Raw genomic sequence first — 23,648 nt, 5'->3', positions numbered from 1 at the left:
GAGAGAAAGAAAGAAAGAGAAAGAAAGAAAGAAAGAAAGAGAGAAAGCAAGAAAGCAAGAGAGAGAAAGAGTGAGCGAGCGAGAAAGAGAACAAGAGAGAGAGAAAGCAAGAGAGAAAGAGACCAAGAAAAAGAAAGCAAGAGAGAAAGAAAGAGAGAGAGAAAGAGAGGGAGGGAAGGAGAGAGAGAGAAAGACATAGAGGGAGGTAGGAAGGGAGAGAGAAAGAGCAAAAAAGAGAGGAAGGAAGAGAAAGAAAGAGGGATGGAGAGAGAAAGAAAGAGGGAGGGAGAGAGAAATAGAGCGAAAGGGAGGAAGAGAGAGAGAGATTTTTTTTGTCCAAACTTTTTTTAGCAGCCCCCCCCCCGCTCAATGCGCCCCAGGGTTTCATAAATGTAAAAAATGTGCCGCGGCTCAAGAAAGGTTGAAAATCACTGGTATACAAAGATAGATAATATTCATATACATGATACTAGTGAAAAAGAAACATTAGGACAGGGGACGGAAGGCACTCTGGTGCACTTATGTTGCAGCCTTCCTAGTTCTAACTCTTAACTCTTAAACTTTAGAAAGTGTTATATTTATTAAGAGACACAAAGCACACACGCCCTTTTTCTATTTAATGATAGAAAATAAAGCATTAGAATGGTAGAGTGTGCACTCTACCCACACTTGTCAAACCCTTCACAGTTTTATGTGGCTTGCGGAAAAATTGGGCTTTTCACCTCCCTTCTATATCGCAGAACATTCCATACGAAACTAATAATTCAAGTGCGCAAAGCACACACTGTTCAAAGTAGCCCCCCTCCCCCCCGTAGCAGATTCCAAACTGAGTTGGAGGGAATAAAAGCACCAACTTCCAACTCTCTCCATACCGTACAGGTAGTTCAAAAGTGATTTATGACCTCTCCCCCCTCTTACACTTGATTGTCTCTGCTGCTGCCCATCCATTGCCGCATCCCCATAGTCACACAATCAAAATTTAGACGCCTGGCAACTGGTTCATATTTATGACAGCTGCAATGTCCCAAGGTCATGTGCATAAATCAGACTTGGCAACCTTCTGACCAGCAAAAGTAAACTAATTTAACAACTTTGCAGTGATTCACTGTGGCCAAGAAAGTTTGTGGCCTTTAAAGCCCTGCATGGCTTAGGACCAGATTATATACGGGACCGCATTTTGCCACATACCTCCCAGCGTCAAGTTAGGGCGCACAGAATTGGTCTTCTCAAGATTCCTTCGGCCAGAAAATGTCAGCTGGCAGAATCACGTGGAAGGGATTTCTCTGTGGTGGCTCCAGCTCTATGGAATCAACTTCCCCCTGAGATCCGCACAATCCCCACCCTCCTGGCCTTCCAAACGGCCGTGATAACATGGCTTTACCTGCAGGCCTGGAGCCGGTGAACGGTTCCATCTTGTCCCGGCTGAATGGATATGAATGTTTTAATATTAAGGGTTCCTTAGAATTGTTTTACTGTTTTTATATAGCTGTTCGCCACCCAGAGTCTGTAAGGAGCTATATTTATTATTGGCCCATAAATCCCAATAATTAATTAATTAATATTTATTTATTTAATCAATCAATCAATCAGACTGATACGCTGTCCCTCTCCGAGGACTTGGGGTTTACAACATATAAAGATACAAAGTATAAAAACAAATACAAATACCAAGTCCAATATTAAATAATTTTAAAACCCAACTAACCTAAAAGCCATTTTAAACCCTACATACACTCTCACACTCATTCATGCCCCAATCAACTTCAAAATTAACAGCTGGAGCAAATGTTAAAACTCAAATGAGTTTTTAAAGCCTTCCAGGCGGCCAGGAGAGTGGGCGCAGTGTGAATCTTGGGGGGGGGGGGGGAAGTGGGTTCCAGAGGGTCGGAGCCACCACAGAGAAGACCTCTGGAAATAATAAATTATTTATTATAAGTAATATATATTATTATTTATAATAAACTAATCAATAAGGTGGTAAAATGGGGCAACGTTCACTTAACTGTGTCACTTAACGACAGAAACCTTGGGCTCAGTTGTGGCCCTTAAGTCCATCACTACCTTTTTAATTCCCCAACACAGAAGCAAGCGAAGAAAGCTCTTCTTATAAGGTGGAGTCAGCTTGGCAGAAGGCTGTTACGGGCGGACATTCAGCACACGGCCCGGGTGTAAGGCCGGACGCAAGAGCCTGGACGGGCAGCGGCAGGGACGGCCAAGCTCCCCCGCTGAATCCACTCGGGGGTCATTCCGGACAGTCCTGGAGCCAGAGGCGCGGGCTAAGGAAAAGGAGGCCAACCAACGAGACCGGGCGCCAGAAGAGAGGAAGGACGTCGGCGGAGGAGAAACAAGCAGCCTCCACGAGGTTTGCACTTTTTACGAGGGGATTTTTTTTGTAGTTATTTTTTTTTACACGCGCACCAAAGTGGCGAGTCTCCCACCCACGTCAGGGTCCCCCCACCATCACGAACGAAAGGAGCGAGCGAGGGGGGGAAAACCAAGGAGCCACGCTTACCACTCCGGCTACGGGCTCTCGCCTCTCCGAGACTTCTTCCCCGGCAGCTCCGCGAAGGCCGCAACCGAAGAGGCCTGACGACGGGAAATGGAGAGGCGGCGAAGGAAGCAGCGCGAACGGAAAGACGCTTCCGCCTCCGTCGGGCTACTGAGAGGGCCGAGCTGCGAGAGTATGAAACCCGTGCTACAGCGCCCCTCGGCAGGCAGCCAAGGCAGTCTTCCCACGCCCGGCCCGGCGAGTCCTTTTGCAAAGCGTTGGGCGGTGGGAGGAAAAAACAAACACCCGCCTCCTTTGCTGAGCTTGCCCACACGGGCGGGGAAACTTTTTGGCTTGCTCGGTTGTGCTCTACCGAGGAAGCCTTGCCCGGCCCTCTCCTCCTTGGCCGAGCCGCCTCCGCTTTCCCTTGGCGCTCTTTGCTGTAAAGTGGGTCCACCCACACGAACCGCGTCCTGGGCTCCTTGGGTGGATGACGGGATCGGGGTGTCCCGTTTCTAGAGGCGTAGCTCGATATGTTTAAAAATCCGAAAATGCAAACCTGGGTTTAAATAGCCTTCCGTGGAAGAAAGGGGTGGTGGAGGGTGGGGTGCCGTCCACCCCACAGTTGCGAGTGCCCTCCCATTCTTGCACATTGCCTCCGAATTGACTTAACTGTTGTTCATAAAATCATACAACAACAACAACAACAACAACAACAACAACAATAATAATAATAATATAAAGTTAGATTTGTATGCGGCCCCTCTCCGCACAATAATGTACTCCCTGATACTGACTATTTCACCTTCAACAATAACAACACAAGAGCATGTAATAGATACAAACTTTCTATTTATTTATTTGTTTGTTTGTTTATTTGTTTGTTTATTTATTTATTTTGTCCTATACACAATGAAGGTTTTAGTGGGTATAGGTAGGTAGGTAGGTAGGTAGGTAGGTAGGTAGGTAGGTAGGTAGATAGATAGATAGATAGATAGATAGATAGATAGATAGATAGATAGATAGATACACACACACACATAGTAAAATACATGATGAAGGTTATAGAGGAGATACTCATAGTAAAATATATCTAAGAAAGAATAGAAAAGAAGATATAGTAATAGAACATATCAATGAAAGAATAGAAGAAGAGATATAGGAATAGAAGAAAGGTATAGGAGATATAGGAGAGCAATAGGACAGGGGACGTAAGGCACTCTAGTGCGCTTGTACTCGCCCCTTACTGACCTCTTAGGAATCTGAATAGGTCAACCATAGATAATCTAAGGGTAAATTGTTGGGGGTTTGGGGATGACACTATGGAGTCCGGTAATGAGTTCCACGCTTCGACAAGTCGGTTACTGAAGTCATATTTTTTACAGTAAAGTTTGGAGCGGTTAATATTAAGTTTAAATCTGTTGTGTGCTCTTGTGTTGTTGTGATTGAAGCTGAAGTAGTCGCCGACAGGCAGGATGTTGCAGCATATGATCTTGTGGGCAATACTTAGATCTTGTTTAAGGAGTGTTAGTTCTAGGCTTTCTAGGCCCAGGATTGAAACTCTAGTCTCGTAGGGTATTCTGTTTCGAGTGGAGGAGTGAAGGGCTCTTCTGGTGAAGTATCTTTGGATATTTTCAAGGGTGTTGATGTCTGAGATGCGATATGGGTTCCAAACGGATGAGCTGTATTTGAGGATGAGTCTGGCAAAAGTTTTGCAAGCTCTGGTAAGTAGTGTGAGATTGCCAGAGCAGAAGCTACGTAGGATTAGGTTTACAACTCTTGAAGCCTTCTTGGCTATGTTCTTGCAGTGGGCTTTGCCACTTAAATCTTTTGTTGTTAGTATACCCAGGTCTTTAACCGAGTGGGGATTATCTGTGATAATTTGATTATTCAGTTCGTATTTGGAGTTCAGATTCTTTTTCCCAATGTGTAGGACAGAGCATTTGCTAGTTGAGATTTGGAGTTGCCATGTGTTGGACCACTCAGAAACAGAGTTCAGGTCTTTTTGGAGAGTAGTTGTGTTATCGGTGGTGTTGAAGAGTTTTACATCCTCGGCGAAGAGGACACAGTTGCTTGTGATGTAATCGCAAAGGTAATTGATGTAGAGAATGAAGAGTGTTGGTCCCAGAACACTACCTTGGGGAACACCGCTTTTAACTGGGATGGGGGTGGATATGGTACTAAATGTAAATAGCTCCAAACTGGACGGCAGAAAATACGATTTCAGCAATAGAGTAGTCATTGCCTGAAATTCATTATCTGACTGTTGTTTCTTCCCCTAACCCCAAAATCTTCAACCTTACATTATCTACACTCAACCTCTCCCCTTTTCTAAGAGGTCTGTAAGGGGCGTGCATAAGCGCACCTTTATGCCTACGGTCCCTGTCCTGTCTTTTTATCCTTTCTATCACTACTTTATACCTATGTTATGTTAATACATACTGTAATACTATAATTGTTTGACAAATAAATAAATAAAGTCATGGATTGCCATCTATTTTAGGGACTCCTGCTTGGACGGGGTTTGGACTAGATGACTTATAACAGGGGACCCTAACCTTTAGGACCAAGGTCATTATTTCAAATCCCAGAGACTACCACATTTATAATTTTAAATCCCATGGACCCTAATAGGCAGACTACTAATAGCCATTAAAACCTGGTTTTTCCGGCAGGCCTGGGGCAATGAATGATTGAGAGTATATATGTTTTTTAAAAGTGTTATTAATATATTTTTGTATTATCTTTTAACTGTTGTCATTACTGTAACCCTTGTTTTTTATATTGCCTTTTAACTATTGTTACTATTATAAGATACCCAGAGTCTAATTGGAGTTGCGTGGCATATAAATTTCACAAATAAAATAAATAATATGAATTACATTTGTAAAATAATGATCAGAGAACTTCCATTTCATTAATATGAAATGCACCTATTTAACAAAACAAAATGATAAATAACAAAATTGTAAATGCTTATTTAATCATAACAAAATCTTTAAAGGGGATTTAATTGTTAAAAAATTATTAAAAGTAGTGTACTTATTACAAAATAATTGAAGCTTGTTTGATGGTGGCTTGCTGATGTTGTTTGGAAAGTGACTCTGATATTGCAAAGCTGCAGCTGTAGACCCTTCCCTCTCCTCTCCTTTCCTTTCCTTCCTTTCTTTTCTTTCTTTCCTTTCGTTCTTTTTCCTTCTTTCCTTCCCTCTTCTTTGCTCTCCTATCCTCTCTTTTCCTTTCCTCTTTCTTCCTTTCCTTTCTTCTTCATGGACTGGAATAATTGTTCTCAGCCATTTCTGGCCCAGGGGCCAAGTTCACGGACGACCAAAATTTTCTCACTGATTACAGGCTGGTGGTCCTATAAGGTCCCTTCTAACTCTGTTATTCTGTTGGAGGTCCCAATGCTATTATTAGGGTTGTTGCCTCCCGTTTTTATACTCAGGGATTTGATTTCACTTTGCCTTAATTTTGTTTTGTTATTCTACTGGTTTCAGCCCTTTTCAATAGTATAAGGATAATTTGGCAATTTTTTATTTTTTTAATCAAAGTCACGTGGCTTTCCAGTGAGTACTGCATTATTTTCAAGACTAGATTAATTTCTTTATGATCTGCTCTGGAATCCTCCTTGTTAGATTGGTTGGATGGAGTTTTCTGGATCTTCCTTCCCCCTACTTTTTTTGAAAATAAGGATACAGTATTTGCTCTCCTTCAGTCTGTTTTACACTTCACCAGTTCAGTATAATTTCTGTATAGTACAAAAGGTAGAAGTATCTTTCTTCATCAGCTGTATCCACAAATATTGACCTCTGCCCGAAATCAAAGTTTGAGACCCTGTAAAAATTTTTCCCTGCATATCTGAAACTTGAAATTTCATGACTTTGCATCATTTCAGGGGTTCTCTCTATGATAATTTTTTTTGGGGGGGGGGGGGCTTCTTTCTTGCTGGAAAAAAAATAGGCCTAAAGTTCTGTTCCCGGGTCACCCTGACCCGGCTCGAAAATTCTTCATTTGAGGTGCTTATGTTTGGTCAATTTGAAAACTTTTTTCAGCTGGAAAGTAGTCTGAACATTTCTGCACACCATGATATGAAAATTGAACTGAAAAAATAATGCTTATTGGTTTATTTTGATCATAAAAGGCAGCCCCCCTTTTTTGTGAACTTTTTTCAATTTATAGATAGTTTACCCTGCAAAATGCGTTCAATTTTAGTAAAATAGAATGCATTTTGCAGGCAAAACTATAAATTGAAAATAATTTCACAAAAGTGGGGGGGCGTGCATTTTATCAGCAAAATAAACCAATAAGCATTAATTATTTCATTTCAATTTTCATTTCATTGTGTGCAGAAATGTTCAAACTTGTTTCCAAGTGAAAAAAGCTTTCAAAAAGAACAAATATAAGTACCTAAAATGAACAATTTGCGGTCCGGGTCAAATAGACCCGGGAACAGAACTTTAGGATGTGTTTTTGAGTAGAACACAAAGGTTAAAATGATATGCATGGTATGTCTGTGTGTGTGACTGTTAGCATATGGGTTTTTTTAAATATTTAAATATTTTAAATTTGTCTGATTGCTTATGATTTGTTTTTACATGTTGTGAGCCGCCCCGAGTCTTCGGAGAGGGGCGGCATACAAATCTAAGTAATAAATAAATAAAATAAATAATCTGGACACATACACACCCTGCAGAAAGCAACAGCCAATACTAATTTCTGAATACCATCCTTTTTCAATATATAGCAGTAATCATTTTAAAAATACACTGCACAATCTAGGCCTGTTGCATCATCACTTCAGAGATATTTCCTGACCTAAACAGAAAAGGAGTGACCACGAGTGGGCCAAAAATCAGTGGGAGAGCCACAGATTTCCAACTGGGCTAAATTGTCTAATTTCAGTATTTCAGGTCTGGTGGAGTAGGGTATTTTGTTGTGAGTAGAGGAGTGAAGGACTCTTCTTGTGAAATATTTCTGTACTCTCTTGATTGTATTAATGTCATATATATAATGCGGGTTCCAGACCAGTGAGCTGTATTCTAGAATTGGTCTAAGAAATGTTTTGTATGCTCTGGTTAACAGTTCAATGTTGCCAGAGAAGAAGCTAGGTAAGATTAACAATTCTTAGTGCTGTTTTGGCAATGTTGTTACAGTGGGCTCTGGAATTTAGCTCACTGGATGTGAGTACTTCAAGGTCTTTGACAGAGTGAGGGTCATCTACAAATTCGTTTCCTCTAAGTTTGCATTTTATATTCTGATTCTTTTTACCAATGTGTAAGACAGAGCATTTGTTGGTGAGATTTGTGGTTGCCAGGTGTTTGACCATTCTGCTACATGATCAAGGTCCTTTTGAAGGGTAGCAGCCTTGTCGGTGGTATTAAATATTTTTTTTATTAAATAGATACATTGCAGGCATCTATTTCCTGATTTGGATTGAAGAGCTGATGTACATAAGTAACGGGTTGGGTTGGGTAGGTTAGGGTGGCGCAGTAAAGAAGAAACTAAGTGATAGACCTTTTGTTGTAATGCCAAGATATAAACCACGTGACATAGACTTTTATTCATTGTTGCCACATGCACCTGAAAGTCTGGCATTTGCATGATGCCATCATAATACACATTTGATTTTTTTGGGTCTTGTCTTTGCCCCTAGATGTTGTAATAAACTAATAAGCACTTTGAACATTCATAAGAGAGAAAGAAATGAGTAATAAACATTCCTCTTCTGTCATCTATTTTCCATCTCTAACTCCCACTTCACAAATCAGTTTCTATCCCATTACCTTTTAACTTCCTATTTTTATAGATATGGAATGATACAGACAACTCCTGCTAAGCAGGGTTTACTCCAGTTCTTGGATAGATGACTGCAGGGAGATTCCTGTATTGTTAGAATGGAAAATAAAAGAAAAATTCCAAAGAAAGCAAAGAAATATTATTTCCCCAACGCTGCAAGAAAACTACATGGATATTGGATAGACAACTTTGAATCTAGGTTCTTTACTTTTTCATTATTAAGATTGGTGGTAACACCTAGCTTATCTAAGATACTATCAAACAACTAAGAAATTTGCATCTGATTCATACTTGGATGTATCAGCAATCAGATCACCAGGAAATACCAGATCAGTAAGCTAGACTTGGAAGTTGAAACATATTCTGGAAGGAGCCAATGGAAAATTACCATACTCCTAGATTTTTACCAAAAAAACGTAGGCAGGCATCATGTCACCCATTAAATTGAGATTGCTTTCATATTTAATTCCACTGATCCTATATAAAATTTTATAAGGAAAAATATTTCAGAGATTTTATAGGTAAACAATAGTTCAGAGACCTCTGCATTTTAGGATCAGTAGAATTAAATATGAAAGCTATCTCAATTTAATGGGTGACATGATACCCGCCTAAATTTTTTTGGTAAATATATAGGAGTAATTTTCCATTGACTCCTTCCAGAATATGTTTCAACTTCCAAGGACAGCTTATTGGTCTGGTATTTCCTGGTGATCTGACATCCAAGTATGAATCAGATGCAAAATTTTAGTTGCTTGATGCTATTTTAGATAAGCTAGGTGTTACCACCAATCTTGATAAGGAAAAAGTAAAGAACCTAGATTATTCATTATTACAGTGAATTGCAAATTTCCTACAGAAAAATATATTCATTTTCAACATATTTGTTTCAATCACTTCACTCAGGCTTGCAATCCCTTGATCTCTCTCTAGATCCCTCCAGTAGCAGTCAATTTCTTGGCTAATGGAAAGGGGGGAAAACAAAGGGAACGGAACCCCCCCCCCCATGAATCCTTTCCTGCCCATACAAGCCCCCATGCACTCCCACAATCTGTGTTGCCCTCCCTCATGTGCTTTCCCAGATTCATGCTGGCCCTCTCATATGCCTTCCCTGACCCACATGCACATGTACATTCCCATGTTTCTGAATTCCACCAACCTCCTGGGTGCCTTCTCTGACTTGTACAGCAACTCTTCCGTGCCCCCATGCAGTGTTCCCTCTAATTTTTGGGGGGAGTGGGCGGAAAAGTATAGTGTCTGAGCGGCAGTCCCTTCGGGACTGGGCAGCACAGAATTAATAAATAAATAAATAAATAAATAAACAAACAAACAAACAAAAAACCCACCCTGTTTTGCCTGAGAGAATTTCAAAATACTGTACCGTGTGTCTATAACAGTGAACTCATAATAGGGCAACTCTATCAATATCAAAATGCCACTTAATCCCGCACGAATCCCAGCGACCGGTTAGGTCCCACAGAGTTGGCCTTCTCCGGGTCCCGTCGACTAAACAATGTCATTTGGCGGGACCCAGGAGAAGAGCCTTCTCTGTGGCGGCCCCGACCCTCTGGAATCAGCTCCCCCCAGATATCAGAGTTGCCCCCACCCTCCTTGCCTTTCGCAAGCTCCTTAAAACCCACTTCTGTTGTCAGGCATGGGGGAATTGAATTTTTTTTCTCCCTTCCCCCTAGGCTTATATAATTTATACATGGTATGTTTGTTGGTATGATTGGTTTCTTAAATTGGGGTTTTTTAGATTACTTTTTAATATTAGATTTGTTACATTGTTTTTTATTGTTGTTAGCCGCCCCGAGTCTTCGGAGAGGGGCGGCATACAAATCTAAATAAACTAAACTAAACTAAACTAAATAGTTGAGCTAGTTTCAAACTAGATTTTGATTTTCTTTCTCTCTTCCTTACTCCCATTCTTTTTCTTTCCCTTTTCCTTCCTCTCTTTTTTCTATCTGTTTCTCTCTCTTCCTCTCTTCCTCTCTCTCTCCTTCCCTCTCATTCTTTCCCTCTCGGCTTCTGGGCAGGTTTGGAAAACTCTGAGTTGATGATGATTTTTAAGTGAGCGATTGCTCACTGCTCAGCTTAGAGGGAACTATGCCCCCATGTGCCTTCCCTGACCCATGCAACACTTCTTGTGCACTCTCTCCAACCTGCACATCTTTCCCAATTGATGTGGCTTTTTTGGACATTTCCACACACCCTTCCTGATCTGTGTGACCACTGTGTGCTGTCCTTGACCTGCAAAGTATCTGTTGCACACGTCCGAGCACACCCAGGCAAACTGCTCAACCCAAGTCACCCCTTACATTCCCTGCACAGCACCTGTTACACATGCCCAGCATTCTTCCTGATCAATGCCGAACACCTGCATGCTTTCCCCAACCCATGCAACATCCCTGGCACATAACTGCACACCCTTTCCAACATATGTGACATGCATTTCATGCATTCCCATGTACCATTTCTGACCTACATCCAGTGATGGGCTCCTACAGGTAGGGTCAGGTACGCAGAACTGGTAGAAAAGTTTTGGTCAGGTACGCAAAACCGGTAGAAAAAAATTTGCATTTTTTTTCTTTTTTTCCCTTCTGGGTTCTGGGTATGTTTTTCCTATCGCAGTAAATGAGGTTGAATGTGTACAATTTTAGAAGAGCTGTGTGTGCGTGGGTGTGTGTACATACACATACAGTTTATATAGTAAATAATGTATATTTTTGTGTGCCGGTGTGTAATATGCAGTGTTCCCTCTAATTCTTTTTTGGGGTGGACGGAAAAGTATAGTGTCTAAGCGGCAGTCCCTTCGGGATTGGGCAGCACAGAAATAATAAATAAATAAATAAATAAACAAAAAAACAAACAAACAAAAAACCCACCCTGTTTTGCCTCAGAGAATTTCAAAATAAAATACTGTACTGTGTGTCTATAACAGTGAGCTCATAATAGGGCAACTCTATCAATATCAAAATGCCACTTAAATAGTTGAGCTAGTTTCTAACTAGATTTTGATTTTCTTTCTCTCTTCCTTACTCCCATTCTTTTTCTTTCTCTTTTCCTTCCTCTCTTTTTTCTATCTGTTTCTCTCTCTTCCTCTCTTCCTCTCTCTCTCATTCCCTCTCACTCTTTCCCTCTCGGCTTCTGGGCAGGTTTGGAAAACTGAGTTGATGATGATTTTTAAGTGAGCGATTGCTCACTGCTCAGCTTAGAGGGAACTATGTTAATATGTATGTACATATATGGCATATATACATAGAATTAAATAGTATATTTGGCAAAGAATTTTTTTTATTTTTTCCTCTCCAATCACAGTACAATAAAAATTATAACAACAACTTCAAATCGTTTTACAATAAATCAATTTCAGGAAGTTATAGAATACAATGCTACCACCTTCACTTTTGACATCTGAATAAAAATAGCTGCCCAATTTTTAATGCTATAAAAGTATACTATTAGCTAAGACCCCATTATAAACTGTTGCAAATTCTAGTATCTCACATTGAATAGGCTGAAATGTTTCAAATCTCTCCTAATCGCTTCCATATCAATTTTCATATATAATCAATACCCTTTACAAATAGTTAACACCTATTAATAAAATATCCTTAAAAAAAAACATTTGAAAAATTCTTACAGTAGCGTCATCAAAGGGGAAAAAATAAACCCAATAATATCACCAAATATTGCCTAATTAATCCAATTACCAACCTAATTACTAATTGCTTTATATAAAAAATTAAAAATGAAAAGGATAGAATCAAAATAAAATTAAATCTATAAAAATAAAATAAAATTAAGTCTCTAAAGAAATTTAGAAATAAAATAACGTAAGACAGAAAATAGAAAATTACACCAAATAGATAAGATAAATATAGGTGTAAAGACGCAGCAGAATAAAAAAAGAAAGCTAGGGAAAAAAAAGAGAAAGAAAAACGTAAAACAAAAAAATAGTATATTTTGGATGTTCAGTAATAGTAAATAGTTAGGGAAATTGTATCTCTCCTTGAGGCGAGGAAAGGTCAGGAACCCTAACCCGAACCCAAACCCTTGACATGAATGACATCAAGTTGACCACCTTTAAGCCAGTCACATGACGTTTAAGCCACCCCCCCATTACATGATAGTCAAGCCACTCCTATCTGGTCACATGGTTGGCAAGCCACGCCCACAGTATGGTAATAAATTTTTTTGCAGCCCTTCACTGCCCACATCCATGCACTCTGCTTCTTCCACCTGGCAGCAAGCATTTATCATCCTGTTTGCCTTGTGCTTATAACTGCCTGCTGGCTTTCCCACTGACATTCTCCATGCAAACGTCCCAGAAGCAAAATAAATGGGGAAGTCAGCAGAATTAAAAGGGGGGAGGAGAGGAGGAGGAAGAGGATGAGAAGAGGAGTAGGAGTAGGAAGGGAAAGGAAGATAATGAGAATGACATGGAGTTAGAGAGAAAGGGAGGGAAGAAAAGAAGAAGGAGGAAAGAAGGAGGAAGGGAGGGAGGGTTTCCAGTAATTAAAAATCGTTTGGAACATATAGTTGAAAAAGTAGTTGAAAATGAGCAAGTTAAAATAACATGGGGTTTCCAATATAGACTCTTGACTTATAATAAAACAAATAACTATGGTTGAAAAGAAGGAAGTGCGGTTAATTGATGTGACAATACCAGAAGATATTAGAATAAAAGATAAAGAATTGGAGAAAATCACAAAATAGCAAGATCTGAAAATGTCAGCTACAAAAGGCAACATTGTTTGGTTCCCCACATATACTCTACTGATACATTACAGCATCATATGTTCTCATTGTATATAATAGTAATAAGTTACGGAATTTGGCCATAAGATTGAAACAGTGGTTTGGGTTTAGTTTTACATTTGGTTCAGGCTTAGGATAGTATCGTAATCCCTCCCCCCCCCCAAATCATGTTTGGCCTGCAGCCAGGACAATCAACAAATTCACTCTTCCACTCTGTCTTTCCAGTGAAAATCAGTCCGTTTTCAGTCCACAGCGCTGGCTACAAGCCATCTGGAAAGGGCTCAGAAAAATCCAACTGTTAAAGATAAAGACATTTTCCATCATCCTTTCATATGATCCTCTGTTGCCAAGAAAGCCATATGCTTCTATCCATGCTATCGAGATCTAGCCAGTGGGTCAGCTATGCCCATTTTCTTGCTGAAAGGTTGGTTTGATGTCTTTTCAATTTGGCAGCTGTTTTTCTAGAATCATAGCAATTCAAGGATATTTAAAGAGTGAACCTGGTGATTTACAATGCTTAGTTCCAACTGGCCTTTTATTTCCCAACACAGGCAGAACTATGCTATAAATTGTGTGGACTTAGGGGAATTGTTTCCCAAATTATTTCTTTCAACAGCAGCTCTAAAGTGTGTAAATGAAGCAACTTTTCTAGTAAACACACACCAATCACATACAAAAAAATTCCTTTTATTGATAAAGAAAACAAACAAGGACTCAGATGTGGGGGTTATGGGTTGCATCACTTTATGAAAAGAGGCAAATAGCCTTCTACATTGGCTACCTGAAGCTTCAGACCTGTTCAGCACCAGAACTTCTTGGCTTTACATGTTGAACATAGAAAGAAGGTTACTGCTGATAGAAGAGCTAAGTGAAAAAATAATTAAAAATCATTTTTGTTTTACAGTAAGAAAAATGACCTTGATGGAAATATGTAAATATCATTATCTAGGCAAAAGGGTCTGCTGCACTTTTCCTGTTGAATCTTTTAATTGATGTATTGTTCTGTAACCTTTTTCCTTTTTCATTTTGTAGGCCAGCCACCTATTAGGCTTATTTGCTGTTTCAAAAAATGTTTGTTTAACAAATCTAATATCTTTTGCATATTCCTGTTGTTCTATTAAGTTTAGATTATGTCTGGCTTCCATTAATTATTTATATATATTGTCAGAGGCAGGCTGCTGCTGGAATGCCTATTTGCGCGCAGCTCTGCAGCTCTGGAACACGAGTGCAGGATCGATTGCAACTATGCTTCCTGCATCTGTGCAGGTAGCAAAATCGTGCACAGGGATGTCCATGCAGAGGTGTTTCGGTGAGATTTTTTGCTTCCCCGCATGCTACCTACAAAATCCCCGATTTTACTACTGCACAGGTGCAGGAAGCATAATTGCACTCAATCCCACACTCGCGTTCGAGAGCCACGGGGCTGCGTGCAATAGGGTGTTCCGGCAGCCGCCCACCTCTGTATATTGTCATCTTTTGATTCATTTTAGAGCTTATATTCCAACTGCTTAATATCATTTAGCTTTTTATTGTAATATATTATTGGAATATGCATTAGAAAGTAAGTATTATTATGATAGAAAGTTTACATTCTATGGTAGAATATGATGATCAAAAGTAATTGTATCACATTAGCATTGTTTAAATAGTTTTGTGGTCACCTTTGTTTCATGGCATGTGGAACATCAAGACAATTACACTGTATTCAATAAATTTATATGCAAACTATATATATATATATATATATATATATGCACACACACTTATTTGTTTTCGTAGATTTTCACGGGTACAGGTATGATGGTATTGGTATATTCGGGTTTCTTACCGTGTAGGATTTGGAAATTTCTGGCGACGTTTCGACGAGGTCCCACTCGTCATCTTCAGGCTGGTGTTTCTGTCCTTGTTCTAAGGTGAACACTGCGAGACCTGAGCTGCCTTCCTTCTATAAATACTGGTGGCTGGGTGTGATTTGATGGCTCAGCAATTGCCTGCTGTGTAGAAACTTCCTGGTGAGTCAGTGGGGTAACATCTGGGGTCGTTGATGTAGCTGAGGTATGCTGATTAGTTAATGGTTGTAGATTAGGCGTGATATCCTGAGTAGTTGGAACTTGCAGGCTACTTGATTGTTTTGCAATGTGTGTTCTGAGTCTGGTTTCTATGGCTGGGATATGTTTGAGGGCTGGTTTCCAGATGTCTGGTAAGCGGGACGTATCATCCCGCTTGTTCATATTTTGGGGATGTTTTTTCTATCTCGATGGCTTCCATGATTATTCTTTTGCTGTAGTGTTCTGTTTTGGAAATTAATTTGGTACTGTCAAAATCAATTTCATGTCCTGTAGTTTTGAAGTGTTGGAAAAGGGAGGAGGTTTTTTCTTTTTTCTTTAATGCATTCTTATGTTCTGCAACACGTGCATTTACTCTCCTGTTAGTTTGTCCAATATATGTGGCTGGGCAGATTTTACACGGTATTTGATAAACTCCCTGGTTTTCTAGTTGGATATTGTCTTTCGGGTTTCTTAGGATGTTGGCTATTTTTTTATCTGTACCAAAGGCTGTCTTGATGTTGTGTTTGCATATATGGTTTGCATATAAATTTATTGAATACAATGTAATTGTCTTGATATATTAAAAAGTAGTTATTGAAAATACTATTTACTTATTTTGGAGTTAATTTTCTCGTCTGTTTACCTAGTGGGCTGACACTTTGTTTGTGGGAAGATTATTACATTTATTGGGGACAAACCTGCTTATTATCATAATCACTATTACCATTGTAATAATAATCAACATCTGTACACTGACTCACTTCTCTTTACTCTTTTCTTTAGGCTGCTGCACATCATCAGCATCAACATCAACAGCATCAACATCAGCAACAATATTATCAAGTGGCATGCATAAGTATCTATCATGCTATTTGCTTTTGAAACATATAAAAGGGTCAAAATGAGAAAGCCAAATAAATAAAGACATTCCCTATATCTAGTGTGCACTCAGGGAAGGGCTACCCAAATTTTTACTACCACACTGTGGGCATGGCTTATGCAGGATGCCCTGCATTTTCTTTCAACATCTTTCAGTGCAAGTTGGGTGCTCTGGGGTGGAGCTCCATTTTTGCTACCCCACTGCGTCCCCCCCACCATCCGGGTAGTAGCCCACCCCTATGTGCACTCCATGTTCACTATGCCATATCTTTCTACCCTTGGAATGTCTATCATGTTTGTACAAAGATTCTTACCTTGCCTTTTGTTCTTAAAACCTATCAGCTCTCTCTTCCTTGGGATAAGCTGAAGCAGCTAGCAGTACAGTGGAACCCCGACATAAGAGCTGCTCTACTTAAGAGCAACTCGAGATAAGAGCTGGGAGGGGAGAGATATTTTTGTTCTACTTACAAGCCCAAATTCGAGATACAAGCGCCAAGGAGCTGTCTCCTGAAGCCAAACGCTAACTTCCGCGTTCGGCTTCAGGAGACAGCTGCGAAGCGGCGCGCGTGTTTTAAAAGGTTGCAGCCGGCCTGGGGGGCTCGGGGGGGTGCTTGCAGCTTTCTTTCTTGCTCTTTTTCTTTCTCTCTTTTACCTTCCCTTCCTCTATTTCTTCTTTTCTTTCTCCTTCCCACCTTCTTCCCTCCCTCCCTCCCTTCACTCATTCCTCTCTTACTCTCCCCTTTCATAAGTTTCCTTGCTTCCTTCCTCTGTTCCTGTCCCTTCCCCCTTTCTTTCTTTCTTTCTTTCTTTCTTTCTTTCTTTCTTTCTTTCTTTCTTTCTTTCTTTCTTTCTTGCTCTTTTTCTTTCTTGCTCTTTTTCTTTCTCTCTTTTACCTTCCCTTCCTCTATTTCTTCTTTTCTTTCTCCTTCCCACCTTCTTCCCTCCCTCCCTCCCTTCACTCATTCCTCTCTTACTCTCCCCTTTCATAAGTTTCCTTGCTTCCTTCCTCTGTTCCTGTCCCTTCCCTCTTTCCTTCCTTCCTTCCCACCCTCCGTCCATTCATTCACCCATTCCTCTCTTGATCGCTTAAAGCCGGTCCCTGGTGCAAAAAGGGTTGGGGACCTTTGTCCTACAGGATTGGGTGGCAGAGAAGTTGAACATATGTAAATTTAAAAGTTTAAGAAAGTTTACAAGTTAAGTGAAAGAAACTTCATTATTCATTTATATGTACATGTACATTTCTTCATTAAAAACATGTCTTTCTGCATAATTTAGACTAACTTTGTGAGTTTTTTGAGGGCTGGAACCAATTAAAATTATTTACATTAATTCCTATGGGGAAAAGTCGTTCGAGATAAGAGCTGCTCGACTTAAGAGCCCAGGTCCGGAATGAATTAAACTCGTATCTCGAGGTACCACTGTACTTGAACACACTTGTAAGTGGATCATAAGCTTCCCAACAAACAGGAAGCAGCAGGTGAAGCTAAGCAGAATCACATCAGATATCTGTACAATTAGCACAAGCATCTGATGTGATTAGCTCCCCCAAGGCTGTGTGCTCTCTCCACTTCTCTCTTTATACCAATGACTGCATCTCTAATGATCCTTCTGTTAAACTACTGAAGTTCACAGATGACACAACACTGATGACCTCATTCAAAACAATGATGAATCTGCATACAGTCAGGAGATTGAACAATTAACTTTGTGGTGTGACCAGAACAATCGGGAAGTGAACACACTCAAAAACGTAGAAATGGTGGTAGACTTTAGGAGAAACCCATCCATATTTCCACCTCTTACAATACTAGACAACACAGTATCAACAGTAGAGACCTTCACATTTTTAGGTTCTACCATATTGCAAGATCTGAAATGGACACCTAGCATCAAAAATGTCATTAAAAAAACACAACAAAGAATGTTCTTTCTGTGCCAATTCAGAAAGCTGAAACTGCCCAAGGAGCTCTGATACAGTTCTACAGAGAAATTATTGAGTCTGTCATCTGCACATCTATAACTGTCTAGTTTGGTTCTGCAACCCAACAAGACAGACACAGACTTCAGAGGATAATTAGAACATCAGAAAAAACAATTGCTACCAACCTGCCTTCTATTGAGGACCTGAATACTACATGAGTCAAAAAGAGGGCTGTGAAAGTATTTACAGACTCCTCGCATCCTGTTTTTTTTAAAATAAGAATTTTTAAAAAAAGACTCCTCACATCCTGGACACAAACTGTTTTAACTCCTACCCTCAAAACAATGCTATAGAGCACTGCACACTAGAACAACTGGCACAAAAACAGTTTTTTCCTGAATGCCATCAGTCTGCTAAAAAAATAATTCCCTCACCACTGCCAAACTATTTACTAAGTCTGCTCTACTATTAATCTTCTCATTGTTCCCATCACCCATCTCCTCCCACAAATGACTGTGTGACTAAGTTGCTTGTATCCTTACAATTTATATTGACCAATTACTTATATGGTTTGATTATTTGTTTGTACCTGGACTATCATTAAGCGTTGTACCTTATGATTCTTGATGAATGTATCTTTTTTAATGTACATTGAGAGCTTATACACCAAGACAAATTCCTTATGTGTCCAATCACATGTGACCAATAAAAAAATTGTGCTCTTTCACAATTTTCTTGGCCTTCATCTTCTTGACCCATTCAATTTTCTCTCTTAATTTTTTACCCTTCATTCATATATTAACTTTGAAATTTAATTATCATTTATACTTTCCACATGACTAAATCGCCTAAATCTACTTCTATTCTACTGGTTATTTATTTTTCTATTCAATCCACATTAATTTAATGTCCAATTGTTCCTAATCACCTTTTTTGGTTTTACCATACTAACTTCTTAAGTAATCATTCCTATTACATTCAACTTATATTTATGTTTTGACTAACTTCCATGCCAATGTTGATATCTATATAATAAAGACAGAAGAACCAAGCTTTTATAGGTATCTCAAACCACATCACTTCATTTTTGTCAGCATTTGCATTTATTACATTTTTCCCATTCATTTTCTCATCTTCTATCAAATAAAATCTACATACTTAATATGATTTTTTAAATCATTTATGTCAAATCCAAGTTGCAACTTTGTAAAATATACTTTGAATTTCGTTATACATTTGCTTCATTTGTTTGTTTGTTTGTTTTCTTACTTATATCCCACCTTTATTATTTTTATAAATAACTCAAATCGGAGAAACTATCCAGCATACCTTCCTCCTATTTTTCCTGAAACAACAATAATCCTGTGAGATGAGTTGGACTGCGAGAGAGATAATGGTCCAAGGTCACCCAACTGGTTTTGATTTCATGTTGTGTCATATAAGCTAGATAGTCATGCAGGTTCTGTATCAACAACATGACATCTTCTGCATGCAAAAATGTAATATCTCTTTCCTTATCTTTTATTCATAAGTACATTAAACAAACGTGGGCACAATGTATCTGTATCTAGTTATAGCTCAATGATTCTGCTGTGCACATGATTCTGCTGTGCATCATTAATTCATAAAACAGCTCCTTATGGTTCTGCTCTTCAAAACCATGGAGCAGCTAAGGCTGGCCAAAGCTCAGTGTGAGATTGTAACACTCACCCAACCCTGCATGCCTTCTATGCACACACATTAGATACAAGAAAGAACTCATGTGGATTGTGCAGCAACTTCCCAAATGAGTATGATTGTTTCATGGATGTGGGGAATACAATTAGTCATTGCTGCACAACCATTTATTCAGCAACTGTTTGAACTTACAACTGTATTGAATGAGAGGTACTCATGGCAGGTTCTCATAGTTGTGGCTATTGAAGCATCCATGACTGTGTTTCGGATATTTAGCAATAAGTTTGTAATTGCAACATTCTGTGGTCACGTGATCACAATCTGCACAGCTAGTTTCTGAAAGTCAATAGTCAATAGTGAAGCCTGCATGAGGTTACAAAAAGCAATCATCTGATCCAGAACACTGTGATTGTGCAGGATTTGCCTAATGGTGGCAATCGGGACTGCTGTTGTAAGTCAACCTGGTCACATAGTATTACATCTTATGACTGTGTCACTTAGTGATGGGCTTTCTTGTCCCAATTACTGCCAATAAGCAAGAACTACCTGTAGATCTAGAAGGGGTGGATGGTATGCATATAAAAGACTGCATGTGGTTAAAATTCTTCAATTTAAGCTCAGCTCCTGGTGAGATGTTCACAGCTCATAATAACAATAGCAATTGCATTTAGACTTATATACCACTTCACTGTGCTTTACAATGCTCTCTAAGCAGTTTACAGAGCCAGCCTCTTATCCTCAACAACCTTGAGTCAACCTTGAGCTGAGTCAACCTTTGAGTCAGGACCAAATTTCGGACAGTGAGCAGTGAGTTAGTGCTGCATCGCCATAGCTGTTTTATAAGCAGTTTTCTATTACCTTTTTCTGGGATACTTTTTGACTTCCCAGTCTAGAGTGGTATTCCATAGAGAAATCCTGTTTAAGAATTAATCATTCTTATTTGATGCTTATTTTTGAATGATGATCAGGGTGGGTTCCACTTTCTTTCACCACCAGTTCGCATTGCTGGTTCAGTTGTGCATGTGTATCCCCTCGTGCATGTGTATTCCCTTGTGCAATTCTGCTTCTGCACATGTTCAGTAGCGGTTAAGTCCAAAACACAGATGACGATCTGATCAGCTATGCTTCGGGCAATAAGGGTAAGTATAAACCCGGAAGTGGAAGGGCTCTTTATCAAGCAACAGCAGAGGAAAAAAATTCAGAAAAAAATCTCCCCCAGAAGAGATGGCGGTGCTCACAGACTGGCATCTACCAAATTGGATCCGTGTTGCGATCATGACATCACCAGCAGGTTGCTAAATGTTTGGGAGATCCGATCCGAACTGGGAGGAACCCGCCCCTGATGGTGATGCTTATTTTCTGAACCTAGTCAGAAAATCTAGTCAGAAAGTCATCTATGCACTGTTCCTGCTAAGGTAAACTATTCTATTCCAGGGAGTCAGTTGCCCTGCATCTCAGGAGAAGGGCAGCATAGAAATTGAAATAATAAAATAAATAATGAAATAATAAAAATAAAATAATAATAAAGTAATAAAGTAATAAAATAATAAAATACATAATAAAATAATAAAATAAATAATAAAATAATAAAATTAATAATGAAATAATAAAATAATAATAAATAATAATAAAATAATTAAATAATAAATCTGTATTTATAAAATGTTATTACAAATTTGCTTGCTATTTGCTTGCAGATAACAAAACAATTGAAAAGGAAAGGACATCTATTCAAAATCAACTTTTGTATAATGTAACATGAAACTATGAAGAAAGATTTCAAACTTTAATTTAAAATTCAGTGACATATTACAATGCAGAAATAATTTCCACCACATGATGGTGCTGACTGAGCACAAAATGAAACTTTTTTTCATTGACTCATGGCTGTGGTTTATCCCAATCAGATGGCTGAGACATAACATACTAAATAATGTAAATGACACACCCAAACTGGCATCAAGTGTACGACAATCTTTTTTCTGCAGGATGATATTTTTAAGGGGGAAATAATTTATATCTGTGGAAATATTTGGCAGACATAATTTGTCTGGAACAGCGATGTAATTATGCAATGATAATGATTTTTTTCTTTCTATAGATAGAATAGATAGCACGATCTATTAGTGCTAGCCAAAACATTCAAAAACCTTTTCAGAGGGTGGGGGGAGGTGAAGTGAACTAGTTATTTTATTAGACAACTGAAGCAGTTTTGAAGTTATGTGGTTGTGTTGTTGTTGTTGTTTTAACAGAGAAAAGGTTTACACAATAGTACTATTATCAAAGGTGTAAGAATTCTGGATAATAACCAGAAGGAATCCTGGCTGAATTTTGTTCCAAGTCCCAAGATGTAATAAAATTGATATTGTATGGCTATGGTTTAAAGTGCATTCAGTTTGATTTATTTATTCCTTTTTATTTCTTTAAGGTTCCTTTTAATTTATTAATGCTGTTGCTGTTTATTTATCTATGCTGCTGATGCATGGAACTCACTACCAGACTCTATAGTATCATCACCTAACCCCCAAAACTTTATCCTTAGATTATCCACTGTTGACCTCTCCCAATTCCTAAGAGGTCAATAATGGCACCAGAGTGCCTTCCGTCCCCTGTCCTAATGTTTCTATTTTACTAGTATCGTGTATATCAGCAGTTTTCTTAGCAAGGTGTAGAATATTTTGTCATTGCCTCATTCCTAGGGCTAAGAAAGTGTGACTGGCTCAACTCACTTATGTAGTTTTGTGACTCAGGAGGAACTAGAACTCATGATGTTCTACCTGATATCTGAATCACTACACCAAAGTGGTTCTTTTTATCTGTCTAGAATCTTTCTTCAAAATGGAGAGTAAAGGAAAGGTTTGAGGGTAACAAGAGAAAGTCCAAATAATCATTCTGCAAACTATCATTTCTGTAGTTAATTTGTGCTGAAACCCAACAGTTTATTCAAAAACGTATTATGTAACTAGTTTAGTTATATTGTCAGAATTGATTTTTTAAAGAATTCTCTTTGTGTTTTTTATCTTTCTTTCTTTCTTTCTTTCTTTCTTTCTTTCTTTCTTTAAAAAAAGCTCTTTGTCTATGTAAAGGATTTCAAATCAAGCCCTTTATCTATGTGTAAAACTGCATGGTAATTTCTGTTGTTAATTCCTCTACATCTGGGTAAGAAGTTGCAAAACATTTCCTTCTTCCTTTTTAAAAAAATTCTGGGCTGAAAAGCAAATTTCTTATAGAAACATCAACTTAAGTTTCTTGATCCTAAGGTGAGTCAAAATGATGCAAACTTTCCCTTTTTGTAACTGTGATCTGATGTTGTATAATATTGCATCAGGTGCTGGTAAGCATCACAGTATTAGGCTTCATTATTGCATCCAGTGGATGACTGAGGGTAGAAGGGCTAAGAACTGCCCAAATTTTCAGGCTAGAACATATCAGGATTGCATGCCACAAAGTTCAGCCTTAATGGTGATACATTATAATTATTATTTTATTTTTAAAAATCCAGTACATGATCTTAATTACTAACCAAAGTTTGACTTAAAAACATCAAATGATTCAAAGTGTAGATTGTTCAAAGAAGCATAAGAAACAATAGATTGCAAGAAAATTGCACAAACCTATCAGAAACAATGTCATTACACATTTGCAAAAACAATTGTCACATTAATGAAAAATTGGTGAAACATACAGTTGAAAAGTTCAAGTTAAAATGTTGTAGGGTTTCTGAATACAGACTGATAAAATCTTGGCTTATAACACACCAGATATGGTTGAAAAGAAGAAAGTGTGGATAATTGATGTGGCAATACTTGAAGATAGTAGAATTGAGCATAAAGAATGGGAAAAGAAAGTGTCAAGATCTAAAAATTGAAATTTCTTAGGAAGAACTTGATAGGTGGATAAAAAAGGCCAAATCCAGTGTCAATATCTGGCTAACTGTGAAAGCAAATATAACAATTACATAGTCTGAGGTGGGTGAGAGCTATGCCAGAGGTTCAACCATACTGGACAGATCTCTTCAGAAGATCCAGAGTAAGAATGCATCTCCCATAAGTAACACAATGAGATGTAATTTACAGAA

The 23,648-nt window shown here is 38.7% G+C and overlaps 1 protein-coding gene across 2 annotated transcripts in view; it reads right to left on the bottom strand.

Moving 5' to 3' along the window:
* TRAF6 (TNF receptor associated factor 6) overlaps window positions 1-2,948 on the bottom strand; it is a 29,379-nt gene extending 26,431 nt beyond the window's left edge. Inside the window, exon 1 of one of the 2 annotated variants that reach the window (XM_070760758.1) lies at window positions 2,513-2,948. The gene's annotated coding sequence lies outside the window, so the exon portion shown is untranslated. Of the gene's footprint in view, window positions 1-2,061; window positions 2,245-2,512 lie in introns of those variants that run through there. The other variant, XM_070760768.1, reaches the window with a different exon arrangement.
* Window positions 2,949-23,648: the final 20,700 nt, after the last annotated feature.

This window comes from Erythrolamprus reginae, chromosome 1 (genome assembly GCF_031021105.1).
Source record: "Erythrolamprus reginae isolate rEryReg1 chromosome 1, rEryReg1.hap1, whole genome shotgun sequence".
NCBI lineage: Eukaryota > Metazoa > Chordata > Lepidosauria > Squamata > Dipsadidae > Erythrolamprus > Erythrolamprus reginae.
Note: the sequence above shows the minus strand (reverse complement) of the source record. Positions and strands in the feature narration are given on the sequence as shown.